At 43.6% G+C, this 18,126-nt stretch overlaps 1 protein-coding gene across 11 annotated transcripts in view; it reads right to left on the bottom strand.

The window, feature by feature from the left end:
* The window catches only part of LOC139768121 (bromodomain adjacent to zinc finger domain protein 2B-like), a 150,698-nt gene extending 137,146 nt beyond the window's left edge, over positions 1–13,552 (bottom strand). For 8 of the 11 annotated variants that reach the window (XM_071698002.1, XM_071697997.1, XM_071698003.1 and 5 more), the window contains exon 1: positions 12,418–13,551. The gene's annotated coding sequence lies outside the window, so the exon portion shown is untranslated. Of the gene's footprint in view, positions 1–12,417 lie in introns of all 11 variants that reach the window. The other 3 variants (XM_071697996.1, XM_071697999.1, XM_071698000.1) reach the window with 1 other exon arrangement.
* Positions 13,553–18,126: the final 4,574 nt, after the last annotated feature.

The raw sequence follows: 18,126 nt of genomic DNA, 5'->3' as shown, positions 1-18,126 counted from the left end.
AATTAATATAGATTTATATAAAATAGTTTACCAATAAATATACCAGCTGATTTAGTAAGAGCGGTGAAATGGTAAACGTAAATTCGCTAGCAACCCAATGTTCAACTTCAATTTCATACACGTCCGCAGATGGCCATTCACGACACACGAATGTGCCAGTCAACTCGTATCGATCACTCGGTGGCCCTCGTGTAACCGTGTCTCCCCTTCTCCATAATGGGCAACACCTAATGAGTCGATAGACGTCGTTAGGCGTCGTTAGACGTTACGGAAATTCGATTATCACCGAACGCAATGTCGAATATATCGACGCGTTATTCTGCGCGACTCTTACACACGTGATAATTTTTGCTCGAACGTAAACGATCAATGTTTGCATAAACGTGCTCACTCATGCATGCATATGCAACAATACTACGCGTAATATATTTAAATTAGACCACGTCGTTCAACCCATGTCGATTCTTCGGGCGTTACATTATAGGTATTTAGAGAAATACTGTACTAATCATAATTCATAAAGATCAAAAAATTAATTTTTATATTTGTAAATTTGTGTTTTAAGTTAAATTGTGCGTACTTTTAGTGATTTGTTTATTAACGAAATGCGAACCACTCGAAGTCTCAACACACATTCTTCTTATGACACCTTAAATTCTTAATAAGTAAGTAAACAAAGGAGTTATTAGTATCCAACTGACATATGGTCGTAACTGACAACAATATGACTTATTAGCATAATGGTGAGAGTAAGAGCCGATCGAGTAGCCGAGCACAGTGCCCAGAACTAACTCCACTTGACACGGTCATTGTCATTTAAATCATCCAGCGCCAAAGAGTACGCCGCGTAATAGACGTTCATTGTTCTAGCACCAACGCGGAAAAAGATAAATAAGAAAATAATAAACGTACAATGCACCGCAAGTTTTTATCACGGAGAAGAATATCAAAATAAAAATATTCGTAAAATAAAAAAAATTTAACGGCACTTTAACTGAAAAACAAACGAATTTTAATACATATTTATTCATATCCTTAGAGAATGCTTTTCTCGGACAACAATTGCTTTCTTGTTTAATAACAAATAAAGTTTGAAATTTTTCGGTACTAACATAAATCGATTATTCTGTTAGAATATATGTTATGACAATATTACAAAAATTAAAATAATGTGATTAGGGATATATCTAAAGTTCTCGAGATATTTATCAATGGCTATTGACATTTTGTAGATAAACTTGAGCCAAATTTTGCTTTTTGAATATTGCTCTCTTCCGGATAAATAAGAAAACGAAGATTGTAAGTAGCATCACTTGCGATTAGATTACGGTTATTATCGAATAATGCAGAATTTCGTATTTAGACCGCAACTTATAGTTAGATGAACAGATTACATATCCTAATAGTACGTACTAAAGGTACCGAGGGTCAATCACTTGGTGTGGAAACGACCCTCCAATAGAGGCGATCCCGGGAATCGCTAACGGTAAATGGAAAACTCTCTTCGAAGTCCCCTCGTAATATCGCACGATATACAACTATCGTTCGCTCACCGATTTTACGATCGCAGTTTGCCAACGTGCAGTCGTTCCACTTGCGCGGTAATACGAATTCTATATTTAAATGGACACAATTAATTATCAACCGGCAAAAACGGATGTCACTGAACGCTATTACATAAAAGAAAGTGCGCACGTAATCGACACCATTACACGCGCAATATAATATACAGTATATACACGCACGTATACTGTACCATAAATAGGTAAAACGCTAAATGGCATGCGATGTGCTGTGTTCATTCATTTATATGAATTTCGAAAATGCGTAATGTTATGGTTTACGTAACTTATTTATGTCACTATGGGGATTGTGCGTAACATTGAAAACACAAGACATAACGAACGTAATCTGCAAAATGGAACATGTGATTTAATGACACTTAATGACACAACGAGCGTGTGGCATGACTCTTCTTCTCTTTCTCTCACTCGTTTTCTCTAGAAGCAGATCGCTGTTCAATCCGTGATCATTTATAACAATCGTTTTCGAATTCTGGCAAGTCCCCGCAATTTCTCGCGACCAATTATCACGCGTTTCGTCGCAACGGCACGCAAACTACTATTCCATACCTCTGCGTGCGTCTGCCGGCTCTGCCCTCCGGAAGAGAAGCGGAGCTTCTCCGCCCGCCGCCTTTTCTTCCTCTCTCCTCGCCAGCCCGGCTTTTCCAGCTTTCAGACCCTCTCTTTCGACTCGCAGCCACGTAGCGAACAACGAGGCCCACGTTCGATCACCGCCGAGAACCCGGGCGCATCCTTTCTCTCGCCCGTTCTTACGCCTCTCTCTCTCTCTCTCTCTCTCTCTCTCTCTCTCTCTCTCTCTCTCTCTCTCTCTCTCTCTCTCTCTCTCTCTCTCTCTCTCTCACACACACCATCCGCCTTTTGTCCTACCCTCTCGTACACACACAAACGTGCGCGGAACGCGTGCACATGCTCGGACACACTCAACGACGCGCAACCTTTCTACTCTCCTCGATCCGTTCCGCCGACAGTGCATCCACCGCTTTCTTCTTGATTTCACTCGTTTGCACAGAAATCGAATTTCCACGGCGACCGAGGCGACTGACGGTGGAAAGGAGAAAAGAGGGCAGTGCAACAATTGTCGTACAACGATTATGGATGAGATTAAATTTAAAAAAAAAGGATATATTTCTATTTAAAAAGGCACTAGTACCGGAAGTAAAATCGCGATATTGTTGAACGCACGAACCTCGAACGTAATGCTGTTCAATCTAATCAACAATTCGTAATACATGCCGCGGTGATATTATTCATCGTACCACGAAACGCGTGAGATGAGACGATGATTTCAACGTACGATATATGCTCGGTTGGTAAGTTTCCTTGCGCCTATTCTCTACTCCACTGAAAGAGACGCGATCGCCTGCCCTCCTCTCTCTCTCTCTCTCTCTCTCTCTCTCTGTCTCTCGCCCACCTCGCTCGTCTCGCCGAACAACGAATACGACACGACGCGACGTGACTTCTGGACGAAATGTGTGTGCCGGACGGTTGTTGTGTGGAAAGGAACGCTGCGAGATCCGCCTCGCCGCGCCGCGAGGATGGAGCTAAAACGAGTTTCGTGCGCCTGTTTCGGGGGAAGGTCTTTCGCGATGAGTCTACTCGCTTCGCTCACACGAACGAACGAACGAACGAATGAACGCCGCTCGCTCGTGGATCTTGGATTACATTTTAGCTCGGAGATGCTCGTGAACGCTACCTTACAATCAAGAAAGGATTCATTGTGTTGTCGAAAGTACCACTTTACGATTGGAATGCAATCCGTTGTTCATAAACAAACCGTTTTAGTTAGGAAAAGAGGCTATACTGTTTTCTCGTAGAAAAAATATTGTTCGAGCGAGTCATGCAATCGAAGAAAAAAGCATAAGCTAACGTTTTGATATAGATAACAATTGGACATTAATTGCGAGCGACGAATTAATTCTGCATTTTCTGTAATGATGTATGAACAAGTGGAATTTATGTCAATATAAGTCATAAAATATAATCTCTCCGAATACATTCCGATTTGTTTTATTTGGAATAATTTTTGTACAACTTTGTCGTTGATAAATGTATTTAGATTTTCATGTTATGCGATTGTTACACAAAGTACGGGAAGAAGAATGCAAACGAGTTATAAAACGCCTGGAAAATGTACCGATAAAATACTGAGGTTTCACGAGCAGTTACAAAACAGTAGCGGAACGGGTCGATCTTAGAATTATCTTCTGCATACTCCATTCGAGAAAGAAAGAGAGAGAAAGAGATAATTTCACGCTTGGTTGACCGCTGTTTGTATATTCGGAAACCTGCTTACGCAGCCTTGACTTTGTGAACGCCGCCATACATGATATGTCCGCCTCACAGGTTAACATTTGCCTATAAAAATTAATTAGAATAATTCGAATACACTTGTATGAAGTACGTTCGATTATGCAATTGATTATTCCATGAAATCTCCATGTGTATTAATCTCCAGGATTTTTTTCAATTCTCTGACGATAAAAGTCTTTCGGTTTTGAGCTAAAGAATAAATCAAGCTCCCTTTTATACGGCATCGTTTATGGAATGATCCAATACAACTATTAATACACATACATGCACAAAATTACAAGTTACATTTTCTTCCAAGTTCACGATTGTTTTCCTATTTAATGAAATACTGCACGATTGTGCGAATTGCTAATAAAAGATTAGCTTAGCGTGACGACATTTGTGAGACGTAATGATCGAATATATTTCTTGCTGTGAACCACGGGAGCGACCTTCTCTTCTTTTACCCGTCCTCCAAACAATGAATACAATACGACATGACGTATCGCAGACAAAACGCGCGCGCGAAACAATGAACTCAGGAAAAAAAAGCTGGATTTGACGGAGCGAGAGGCCGGGCAAAAAACTGCGTTGAAAGCAAGAGCAGTTTCTCGAAGTCGCCAAACGAATCACAAAGTCCCTCGAATATTCATTTCTGCAATTTTCACGACACGCTCTCCTTCTCTCGGTAAAAAGAGAAGTGCACACGTTATCCTCACATTTTATATAACTTAATATATATTAATATTTCCAATCCTCCTGATAACCAACCCTTTATATACCTTTTAGAATAAAATAGTAAAAGTATTAGAGCCATTTTGTGAGATACATACAAAAAATAACTTACAACTACGATCGCACGGAGACTTTTTCACAATTTTTAATTGTACTTCAGTAAATATCTTGATAAACCAAATTAATGACTATAGCACCGTAATGCTATAATGTACCTACATTATCTTATATTTGCATAGTAAAAAGGAGATTTGCATTTATAAAGTAACAATCGGCTTTGAGTAACAAGTGGCAAAGTTATACGGAAATGTTAACAACTCGAACATTCGTTCGACAAGACACGCTGAGGTAATCATTGCACTGTTAATTTCGACGCAGCTGACGCAAGAAAATTCCGCACGCTCGCAACTACGATAGCCACGCGGAAATGGTCACGACTCGAGATTTTCATGTGTCACTCGGTTGAGACATTCGCAATAGAACTCGCGACGCTATGCTTCAAGTATTGCGGCAATTCTGTCTCGGAAACCGTGTAAATGATTCTTGCGTAAAGAAACTTACCGTTCAAAATAATTTACTATTAACAGCAACTTACTAAATTTACGATATTTCTATGCTTTCTCATATTTGAATAATTCTCATTATTTTTAGTAATTAACATAATTGCCCGATTTTTGAATTATATATCTCTGTCAAAATCCTATCGAGAATTCATGTTTTATTATTGAGAATTCTCATTTTCTCGCGTCACTCATGTTCCGTTTCCGTTTTAAGTTTGAAAAAACGCACGTGACGACAGCCCCGACGACATGGCCGTTGCGTTGCGACGGTCCCCCGTTTCGAACACGAAGCGATTAAGTAACGAAGCACGCTCGCCCGCTCGCGCGCTCGCTCAGTCCCTCTTCTCCTCTCGCTTCTCCGTTCACCCCGTGCACGAGAATAAATTCACCCTGTACGGGTCGCGCGGGGATCGATACGCACGATTATTTCGGGAACTCGCCCCGTCGTCGTCCCTCGAGAACCGACGAGCGGCAAGGCTCGGGAGGAGAGCGCGAGCGAGGGAGAGCGAGCGAAGGCGAAGGCGAGAGAGAGAGAGAGCAGAGAGCCCTTCTCGCTTCCGCTCCCCTTTCTCTCCCTGAAACGGCGAAGGCTGCGCGAGAGATAGCGCGGGGAAAGCAATGCTCGGGAAAGATCGAGCGAGCACGTAGCGACGACAACGACGCGCGCGGCAACGTTTCCCCGGATCGATTTCCGTCGAAAACGCGCGACCGCGGGTCATCGCGACGACTACGGCTCTCTCGTTCTTTGTCCTCGGTGATATATTTTATGCTCGTCTTCTCGCGCGAACGAATCCGAGACTCCCACGATACGAACATTACGAACGTCGTTGCGTGACCGAGCGAGCCGGGGTCTCGCAATAACGGACTAAAAAGTAAAAATTATCCGACGGCGTAACTACGAGCAGCGGTTTCCTCGTCGCGCGCATTATAACTTCGACCAATTTAATGAAGGAAGGACGAAAAAGGAAGAGAAAGAGCGATATATACTATGATATTGACACAAATATGTGCGATGATTCTATATTTTATTATAATTATTTGTGATACTAATAGCAACTTATATTGATATACTAAAATAACGATCACGTGCCGTTAAGTGAAAGCTAGGACAACATTTTCGCATTAGAGTATCGCGTCTGATAAGAGTGATAAGTTTGTACCGCTTTGCCGTAATCCCTTTGTGCATATCCATACATTTGAAGAACTTTTGTTGCAGTTAAATAACAAAGTTAGGACACGGTTATGCGTCCATTCATCAAACTCACTCGAATATACTGACACACATTTATAAAAGATAAGTGTTTCACCGAGGAATATATACAATTCTCTATCCGAGACGCCAATCGTCTCTAACGAGCGGATTGTAATCCACGATCGAAATGTTACGCGCGTGTCAAGTTTCTTTAACGTTTTCGTGCATCTGCTATTTCAAAATCATCATCGGGTAAGGAGAAAAGGAGATCATCAAAGAGGTGCGCACGACGGTCGTCATAATCTCATCGGATTTATAGAGCGTAATGAAACTGCCGGATACCTAAGTTAAGAAACGCTCGATGAATTCTTCGCTACGTATTCTCTAATATCTCCTGCGATTCTCTCTCAGGAGAATAATTTCTTAATTTCTTCTCAATTTCGTTAAATATGTAGACCGGTACAAAATATTAGGCTTCTGTTTTAAAAACAGCATTAGTATCTAAATGAATATGGAGGCTCTTCTATCGCTCTATTCACAGTAGTATCATGAATTTTAAAAAGTATAAATATAAAATTATTCACGGATTCTGGTCTTCGAAAGCCTAATTCGAAAACGTGATTTGTCCATCCACCTACATTGAGAATTAATCAAATTAGTTAAGTTATAAATACGTATTCATTCACAACGTGCTAGCTAGTAGCCTCGACGGATTCATGGTTTCTTTATTCATGTATGCTAATTGCGGCGTACAGATTACGCCGGTCACGAGATTCGATAGATATCGCGGTAAGCTAATCAAGTGCAACAGTCGATATCGATTCCACGAAATGCTAAAACACACGAACATATATTATTGAACACGTTTTGAGCTGTATTTATAATTATGGTTAGACGGAAACTATTAACACTTAGAGATAGCAACATTTGAAAATGGAACATTCTCTCTCAAAATAAAATGTCTCGCATTTTTATATATTTTTAAAATTCATTAACCGAGGGAATTCGTATGATTTCAGCGAATTGAACTTTCAGTGCTATAAAAAAGAGAAAATGTGTCTCGCAAATAAATAAAGATTATTTCCGCAAACAAATAAATATATCATTACCTCGCTTTTACATTTTAAGTAGCTAAAGTCAATAACTAATTAATTTCGGGCTGTCAGTTGGCGCGCCACAAGGAACTTAAAATTTGATAGAGAATCATTTGTGTACAATATTAAATCGCGCAGAGATGACTGAGTGTAACGTTTGTAGATTCGGATATAGGCAGGTCTCTTTGTCGTCGATCACGCGAAGGCTAACGTTCGTACATTACACGTTGCCGGTTTTCACAGCACCGATAAATATCAGCTGCGTCGTACGTCCACCATGGCGTTCCTCGCCTTCGGCGATTAGTCACGTTTCGATTTCGTGGGACGATCGACCGCTGCGCGAAATGGGCCGCCTGCTAAGCAACGCGTTTTAAACGGCCATTCGTGGCCTACGAGCCTGCTACGTGTCCACGTAAATTTTCGTCTCAACTCAACAAGCTCGGATCTTTGGCGTTTATTCGGGACTAGACGCTAGTATTATTGCGACTTATAAAAATAATTATTTTATCTTGGACAATAAGACTTTCGACAATATTATATAGATTAGAGTGTACTTTTAGTAACATAAAGAAATCGATCCACAGTTGTAATATAAACCTTTTATAAACCGAATAATATCAGTAATGATTAAACGATAGCATTTACGTTCCGCGTATCTAAAGCAATTGCATTATCAGTCAGCTGTCGACCAAATGATTAATTGTATCGTTGTGCGCTCGTATATGCGTACGACTTCACGATCGCGATACGAGACGCGACGTTGTTTTCCAAACGTACTTTCCGAAATTTAGCAGCGAATCGATAACACGCAAAATCGTCCATCATCGAGCGTCACGATATTCAGTTTGATTCTCTATTGTTATCAGCACGTCGCGTCGTGGACGTTCTCTCAGCGAGTCGCCTTTGCGCGTTGATTACGACGTGAACGCAATTTAAAACGGAACTTGAACTGAATGAGAGATTATAGGCGTGCGCGCGGCCTTCTGTCGCGTTATCGACCGCTTAATCACCAGCAAGGCGCACCTATCACCGATAACAGCGCGCGGCTCCGTATATTCCTGTATGCGAGGCCTCCGTCCGTATATTCCTCCGACGCGTCAAGACGCGACCTTCCCTCGCCGACAAAAACAAAAAGGAGATCGAATTTAATAACCTGAAGACGGTCGCGAACGATGTGTTCGCTCGACAAACATTCCACAAACAAGCGTCGCACCGTGCGAATTATCCCTGTTTGCCGAATATTTGATGACTGATTATGAGCGTTAGTTTCGCTATAAGCGAAGAGTTCCCGTCGTAAAACTCTCTCATCTCTTTATTTTTACTAAGTTTAAAACATACTCCCATTCGGACGGCCCACTTAACGACTCGCTATCCATCGTTACAGGGTTAATTCGATTATCGTCGCGTCACGGGGCCTAGGAAAAAAAAAGGGCGAGAAGTTTGCGAGTTTCTGACGAACGATACCGGTTCGACCGAGACAAACATCGATCGGACGGGTAACCGACGATACGGATACGCTCATCGCAGATACGACTCATCGGCAGGCGAGACGTGTGTACCCATCGATCAATCCGCAGTGTGCTTCTCCCGCGTTAAGCTAGATCCACAACTAAGCAGAAGTGTGTGCGGTTCACGCACGGTTCATGGATTATGCATAATCTACATAGATCATGTGATAGTTCACGTAGACGTAAACTATTGTTACTCCGGTAGATACCCGATATAGCAACAGCGAACAGCGTCACGTTACGGAGCTTTATGCGAATCGCAAACTTGCGGACCGGTGCTTAATTTCCGGTGGAAAGCAAAATTTTTTCTACTTGTTTCGACTGCACAAAGAGCATAAAAATGTATACGCACAAAACGGCCCTCTTATTATAATATTGTTCGTACATTTCCATAAATTTTTAATTAGGTGTATATACACTAAAATAAAGTTTATCGTAAAGTTGTTATCAAAGTATCTGTCTTATTTTCATGAAGAAACGTATTTTATGAAATCTATGAACATTAGAAGAAACACAAAGCAGAAAAGTTTTCTACTTTTGATAAACGTGCAAAGTTAATTTTTCCAAAATTGTTTGCTTAATACTTATTTGTATTATCCTAAATATAAACTTGCTCCACTACCGATCAAACGAGAGAGTAAAGAACAAAGCATTATGAGAACAAAGCTGCGAAGATAAAGCAGTCTTTACTAAGCGGATCGACCGTTTCGGGAGCGTCTCTGCATTTTCCTTACGAGCACATCGAGAGATTCTTGCGTTAAATGCCCCACCGGGAAAAACGTAGAAAGACGAAAAATGAGGAAGAGAGCCGACCACGACTTCTCGACTGTCGCAAGAAGTGCCCTCGCGAAACGGCGCACATCTCTCTCGCTACTTGCCGCCCGATTTAGGTCGTTAACGGTAAAACGCCGCAAGGAAGCAGCTCGCGCGCGAAACCGAGACAGATCCGTTACCGATGGTGGCTCTCGATTTTGCCGGCTTAGCTCGCGCTCTGAGAACGACGAGAGGACTGGATGCATCTCACGAGAGGACTGAGTGCTGTCTCGCGAAAATTGTATGCCGGGCGGTATCGTTTTTTTTTATCGCTTGATACTTAAACAAATTTCTAGGAAAACTAATGAAGCTTCTAAGCCTAATTATCGAGAGATCACGCAAAATAATTTTATTCGGAAGTTTCTGTCGACTTTTCACAGTTATATGCATGCAAGCGATTTTTTAAATAATATATGTTTATGTTTTTAAAAATTGTGGACTTGTAATTATCGTGGTAATTATTATGGTGGCAGTATCGCAAACGCGCAGATCGATTTAACAAAGAAGAATCACTTGTCCTAGAATAAATATGCAATACCGCAGTGACCTGCTATATACAAGAATCCAACCCCTTGCCCTTCAGGCTATTTCAGATCCGTGTTACAACGGCGGATGCATAATAATTCGGTAATGTCGGGCTTCCCGTAACACACTTTGCCGCACGTAACGCTCGCGAGTTACGTAAGCGCGGAAAAGTGTTAATCGGAGTCGATATTCCAACGGCAAATAATTAATCGCGCCTCCACGTCGTCGATCGCTTCTCCTATGGCTTTTTCCTACGAGATTTCTTACCTCGCTGTCGCGATCCGCTGTGCGCACAGAGAGAAAGAGAGAGAGACAGAAGCAGCAGGAAAGATTTCCGAGCGCGACGGAACCCGACCGCGATCGCTAACGAACGCGTTTCTCGCGCGACACGTCTAATTACTCGAGTCGCTTCCACGCGTCATTCCCTCGAGGACGAACCTCCTTGAAGGACGCGCGAAACGATCCGTTGTGCCATCGCGACATTAACGAAATTACTCGATGTCAATCATTTGACGACGTGGTGCTGCGCGCCGGAGGATTTTTAAGATCTCTCTTTCTCTCTCATTAAATGTCGCTTAACGTGAACCGTACCCAATTGATTTTCACCTCCGCATTTAGATTACAGCTTTAGCTAAAAGTGTGAAACAGCTATAATAAATCGACGTATGTATACGTCAAACTAGCCCAGTCTACAAGGCATCGTAGCATTTACGTAATGCTAAACACTGAGATATGAAATTGTACTCCAATTTTCCAAACATTCTTATCATATCGTTTAATTTGAAAACTAATTCAACTCATTTCACTTCACTTAATCCGTTTTCTGCCCAAAGAGTGTAGAGGTATTGATTCAACTCGTGACAATTTATTAAATTTTGATTCTTTAATTTAAAAGTTCTCTTTATTAATTTTTCTTACTCTTCCGCCTATACGATAACTATACGATATTTAGAAAAAAATATACGGACAGATTGTAGTTAAGCAACATCAGTCAAAATCTAAAATGTCTGGAACGCGCGAACGAGAGGAGGGAAAAACGAAAATAATGTTCCGCTTCTCTTTTTCTACGCGAAACACGCGGAGTACTTTTCGTTCACGTGCACTACCGTATGAATGCGTAATGGAACGACCGAATGCATACGCTATGAGGGAAATGCAAACATACATATTTCACTCGCAGTGCGTGCATTCGTTCGTTCCTTCACATCTTCATATAGCACATAATGCACACGGGCGACAAATATTCATTTGTTTTATGTGGAAGAAACGGCTGGGAAGCTGCGCATTGGCTTCCGTTTCCTTTATCCTTCTTCAAACGTTTCAATATCCAACTGCGATAGGTAATATGTAAATGCTCCATTTATCTACAGCTACGATCGCGAGAGATATCGTTTAATGCCTATATTCCAATCCTTCACTTCTCGCTTCTCGCTGATTCATCTCGCTTCTTAATAGAATTATAATGAATATAATTTCGTTCGGTTTAATTTTTCATGTTACAAATGAAAGAAACACTTTGCATTATTTTTATCGTATTGTTTGAAATCATAAGATAAATTTAAGTGCCGCATAAATTACCATCAAATCTATTTAAAATCGTTAATCTACGTCAACTGTAAAGCTAATTTCGAAGTTTGTTCTACAAGCTGACACGTAAGTTCACGTTACTCCGTTTTAGTTGCTCCGAGATTTGGATTTCGCAAGTTCACGCTAGAGATCAGCGGGAATCAAATTAATAATTCAAATTGTAACTGTCGACGTTTTCCATCTCGAACAAAACATACGTTGGGAAACCGCGTGACGATACGCAAATTTCGCAACGAGGCCAACGAGATTTTCGATCGTGATCGTGAAAAAGAACCGCGGTCGTAGTTATCGCTGTTTATGAAAGAAAAAAAAAACCGCTCACCGATATCGCGCTGCGTCAACGGAATATCGCGTCACTTCTCGTCGCGTATCTCAACCGAAATATCTCGGAGCACTATCTTCGTCCGCAAGATCCCGACGAAGTCACGAGAGGCGCGAGACCGACGACGTGGGGCCGCAGCGCCGCGCGCTCCGCAGTAAGGCGAGAGGGAGATAAAAGAAAGAATTACACTCTTTGTATTGTAAACTCACGAGAGAAACTTCCTGTAGCGGCGCACGTCCGGGCTTCTCTTCCCCACTCCCCCGTTGGCTCCCGCGAGGTCGCCGGGCCGTTTACTCCAGGAACGCACAAACGCGCCGTGTCACCTTCCGCGGTTTCACGAGAGCTCGTCGTCGGGCATCACCGCCGGCCGCTCTCTCACTCTCCGTAGTCTCCGTGGGGGACTCCGCGCTCCGCACGCCGGCCGACGAAAACCGAAATGGGAACGTCGCGCGTCGGTCGGGTCGGGTCGGATCGGATCGCGTCGCGCCGCGTCGTTGCGTGGTGTTGCGTCGCGTTATGTCGCGTCCTCCGATCGCTCGCGAACTGCTCGCGAACGGCGAGTCTCTCTCTCTCTCTCTCTCTCTCTCGCTCGCTCTCTCTCCTTCTATTCTTGGACGCCGCTATTCCACGAACACGATTCCGTTCCCGTCCGCGTCACTTCGCTTACTCCGGGATATCCCCGTTACGCTGTCACGAGGCGACGTCGCTCGTGAAACCGATCGTAGGCCCGTCGCGGTTACGCGTCGCGAAGAAGAAAGACCTTCCGAGGGGGGGGGGGGGAATCTCGCACTCCGCGTCCCGAGCTCGGGTAACACGAGCCACAACCGGCAAGAGACAGAGAGAGAAATTTAAAAAAAACCTTGGCTCGCGCACCTTGTCTTCTCACATTCTCTCTTTCTCCGCTCCGTTGTCTCGGTCTCGTTTGATGTCCCGGCACGGCACGGCGCGGCACGTCACGAACGAACGAGCGGATAGATCGCACGGAGGATAATCGATGCCTATTGTTTCTATCTTTTCTGTCTTCGCGCGTCGAACTGCCCCTCTTCTCACCGCTCTCTCTCTCTCTCTCTCTCTCTCTCTCTTTCCCCCGCGCACTTTCGACGCACTGCAGTAGACAGATGACACACGGTACGCCCGTCGTTACTAATACACGTTTCTCCCGTGTCGCGTGTCACGCGATGGATTCACTCGCGCTCGGCTGCCGCTGCTTCGTCGCGCTCACGCTTGTCCGCCCCGAGAGATCAACGGAGTTGGAGGCCGTGCACGGTCACACGTCTCTCGCTCGACACGTCCGAACGTCGCGGGCGCCGATGGCGGAGTGAAACCGGTGGCGCCGCGAGCCCCGACGCTGGCGCCCCCTCAACTCGCGGTGGCGGCCGCCCACCGGCACGGCGCGGCGCGGCGCGGCGGACGGAGGGACGGAGCCGCGCGCACGTCGCGCGCGCGACCGCGACGCTCTTCGGAGCCGGAATAGGAACAGGAATACGCGCGCCAATGGCACACACACACATACACATCCACACGCTATTCGTGCACTCGCACACGCGCGCGCGCGCGCGCGCCGAAAAGCCGCGCGGATACGACAGCTACACTCCGCCGAATCTATAATGGATATTCGCACCGACGGACCACCTGGCCCACCGACGTCTCTCCCCCCCTTTCCTACACCACCTAACGGGTGTCCATCGATGCGCACCGACGCGATCGCGGCAACGCCGTAGCGACGCGTTGCGCTTCTCCCCGAACCTCGTCGTCGTCGTCGTCGTCCTCGTTGTCGTCGCCGTTACAACGCGCGGCGCGATTGAAGGGATGTACGGGGCGGCGGGGATGCGAGGGGGAAACGTACCGTCGAGTTGTCGCGACGTTTGGTAAAAGTTCGCAGTCGGAGTAATATTCTGATCGGTTTCGACGTAGCTCGCCCCCGTGTGCCGCGTCTCGATCGCCGACGCGATCGCGGAAATGGAATACGTTCGAGGAAAAAAAAAAAAAATTGGCTCGCCGAGACGCGGCATTGAATTATTTACGTTTCGCATTGAAACGCGCGCATCGAATGAAACGAGTCTATATATTAGAGCTGGGAGCCGATTCTTTATTCAAATGTTTGAAATACAACGTCCGCGAAAATGTATTTACGATCCTGATTAATTAAGCGTATTCAGGATGTATCTCGCGTTAAAACTCGGCAAAGTACGGTAATGAACGCGATTACGAATTCAGCCATATCTCCGCGATCCTAATTTCGATCGCTTTTAGGCGCCGACGAAGCGCTACGAAAAATTCGCGATAAAGTTTTTTATATACATGCACACGCGCGCGCGCGCGCGTGTGTGTGTGTGTGTGTGTGTGTGTGTGTGGTGTGTGTGTGTTATGCCCGTATCAAACTAGCGATTGGCGATTGCGTCTACGTTTGCGTTTACGTCTCTTGACCAATCAGAAAATAGCTGCTGGGGATTGCGATTCACGATTTCCGTTCTGATTGGTCAAAAGACGTAAACGCAATCGCCCAATCGCTAGTATGATATGGGCATTAGATGTAGAACTGCCGACGGCGATGCGAAAATATTTTTTTAACAACGAGAATATAAGATATCGGCGCAGTTAGTTACAGAATGATAATTTATGCATAGCTGGCCACGAGAGAGAGAGATACCGCGTATCAATCGCGCCTTTGTCTCACGTCGGTGACAAAATGGCGCAACGTCCGCGAAGATCTTCCTCCGTGCGCGAAACGGACCGTCGATGGCGTCGATACCGTGATGCAGGGGCGCGATCGGCGACGTTTAATGCACCGCATCACGGCCGATACTTCATGGGAGACACCCGCGCACGAGATTCACTTTCCAAGACAATAGATATACGTATAATCGCGAGAGGCACAAAGCGCGTTAAGAACTCCGGCGAGTCATCGCGACGCGTTCCGCGAACTGAATTCGCGATTCAAAACTCGTCAAAACGCGACGCCCTGATTGCCCGAATGTTCACAGGACTGTTGGAACCGGCGCGGCGGACCAATCACGTCGCAGCGCGCACGGATCTATTTATTATAATTCACGTACCTAACGTAGAACGACAACACTTTGGAAAAAGGCGCGGAAAAAAATAGCGAAAATGTAATCGAACCTGAAACGAGGCTTTTCGGCGTTTAAAACGCTGAAATAAGATTCGAAATGTTTTGATAGATATTGGAAATGATCGAAACAGAGTGAATCGTGACAAGAAATGTATTCGATGCAGCTAATTACGGAACAATGATGTAATAACGAATGTACAATACTACACTGTTAAATATTAAAGAATAAAGTTTGAACAAGTACCTTAAATTAAATAACCTTTTGTTATTTTTAATTACCGTATGTGAGTTAAAATTTATTATTTTAACACAAAACAGTATTATTTTAACTTCGTTAGTTTAGTTAAATTAACGACATTTTGTGTAGGAGCAGTGACCTATAGGAATAGTTAAAAATGACTCAAATTGAGTATAATTTGACACTACGAATTTAACAGTGTGAAGATACCGAAACGCAGGGCAGAAGTAATAAAAGTCGAGATTCGTTATTAAATATTCGGGCAAACCGCGGATATCTGGAAATGTTCGGGACAGCGTACCGCAACGTAGAAGTACATATGAAAAGTTCCAATTTCCGATACACGCAAATGATGTATCTCACTTTTGTTTTTCACGCAACTATTTTCTCGTTACCATTTTCGTACCTTGCTCACCTTTTAGTTCAGTCGCAACGTTTGTAAGAAAGATGTTAGCAACGATCCTTTTAAAATTAATGATTCTCTCATAAGATCAGGGGTCCTCGATATTATCTTGTTGATGCTTTAGACGAGTTTAAATATCTGCTCAACACGTCAAGCTTCGTATCCGCACTAGTGTCTAACAGATAAGAGATAGTAAGATTTTTATTACACATTACGAGAAAGCGTATTTAACACGTCATAGCCTCATAGTATCTTAATTTTTTTTTATCACGGCCGAGAGTTAGACGCGGAGATATATGTCGTTGTATGCACAACTCCGGAATTCGACTAAAAGAACACAAACGTTCTTTCGATGAAACAAATACAGATCGAAACAATTAGGAACATTCTTGCTTGATAGCGATAAGGTATCGAGGCGTAGAAAAAAAATCATTAAAGTGGGGCGTTTTGTTCCAAAAGGCAAAAAACAAAAACGTTTAGAGGAAAACTATTATAGTGGCGTTTTGTTTCAAAGAATAGGTTAGCAGTAAGGCATTATAATGCCGCATAATGGTAGTCAAAATAATACACGTGAAACGACGTTTAAAGAAAAACCTTCTACGACGCGTGTGACGTGTGAAATGCGCGAACGTCTCGCCTGGTGATCTCGCGTTGCGCGACAACTCGATGTTATATTTCATTTTGAATTCCTCTGACCTGTATCTTATAAATTATGCAGTACGGTGGAGTGATAAAAACCTATTTGTCAAAGTTTCACGGCTATGCGCAAAATATACGATCGCCCCGGCGGCGTCGAGTAAGTACCTAAGCGCGGCAAGTTGGATGCAAGACCGAGGTTATTCGACACATCGCGGCGAAATTATTTCGGATCGGGGCGGAAAATGGCGCGGGTAACTTGGACGATGAAATAGAATCCTATCCGGAAAGTTATCAGGTTCTCCCCAAAGAAGCTGTTAATCGATGTCGCAATTACCGCGTGAACAAAATCGTCGGTTCTTATTATACTCGATTAGACCATCAGGACAATTCGTCATGCAACAATATTGAAGTTTAATAATCTATCTTACGTTGATCGACGACAGGTCTCTCGGTCTCAATAGACTGTTTACAACCGCGCTTTGAATACGTTAAATGTTAATGTCGCGCCAAGTCGCGTGCGGCAACGGAAGTTTAAGATGAAACTTGTCGCGCGACAACTCTGGTTATTTCGAAGACACCACTTCAGCATTCACCGCCGTCCGCGGCGCGTTGTATTTCGCGACCGTAATTATTTCTGCAATTCGCTATTTTCAGTAATTCTTCGTTAATTGCAATTATTTTCTCAGTACCTGTTTATTTCCCCCCAAAATAAACATTCTGAAATTACATCGTTACAGTTAATGAGTTAAGCTACTGCAGTCAGATCCAAAGCTGCATTTACATAGATTTACATGACTATTGCGAGCGATTACGCGATTATTTGGGAACGTCGGATGAGTTTTCGCTTTTCAGTTAACATCGCCGTTTGTCGCGCGTGATAATTAAACGTAAACGTTATCCGCTTTTTTTTCTGCGTCGCAATATTGCAGTTGTGGCCGATGCGTCTCGCCAAAGGGATGTAGACCGTACGCGAGATGAAGGAAACGAAATCACCCTTGAAATTTGCTTTGATTGCGCGCTATCGCTATACGTTACGGACTTACGTTACTGTTTATTGTTATTTCGTTTTCGCCTCGACCTTTCTCGCTGCGCATCGTTAAAAGAATCGTTGTTACGTCTCTAACGGACTAACTTCCCTCCTTTCCTTTCGTTCTCTCCTCCTTTTCCTAACTTACGTAACGCAACCAACGCGATCGAACGTTAGCTGCGACGGTCATCGCGCTTCTGCGCTTTTCTCACGTGGATGCGACGCCTTCGTCGCAAAGCATCCAGAAGTTAAAAGGATCCACCTCGGGAGAAAATCAACTGTAAATCGTCGGATATATATAGTTAGAAGAAACTTATAAAGAAAAATTATATCAAGTAACATACAGAGATCACGTGTAAAATTAAAGAAACATCTATACACGCGCGATATTTACAAGAGAAAAATTTACGAATGTACATTTAATATTGTCCATAAACAATACACAGTTTAGTAATGATCGTGAACAACTAAATGGCCAATATTAGTCAACGAGATCATTACATTTGAATGCTGTGGATTACATGTGACTCCGAATAAACCG

Source organism: Temnothorax nylanderi, unplaced genomic scaffold (assembly GCF_030848795.1).
Source record: "Temnothorax nylanderi isolate EJ_2023f unplaced genomic scaffold, tnyl_v1.0 TNYL_tig0014_pilon, whole genome shotgun sequence".
NCBI lineage: Eukaryota > Metazoa > Arthropoda > Insecta > Hymenoptera > Formicidae > Temnothorax > Temnothorax nylanderi.
Note: the sequence above shows the minus strand (reverse complement) of the source record. Positions and strands in the feature narration are given on the sequence as shown.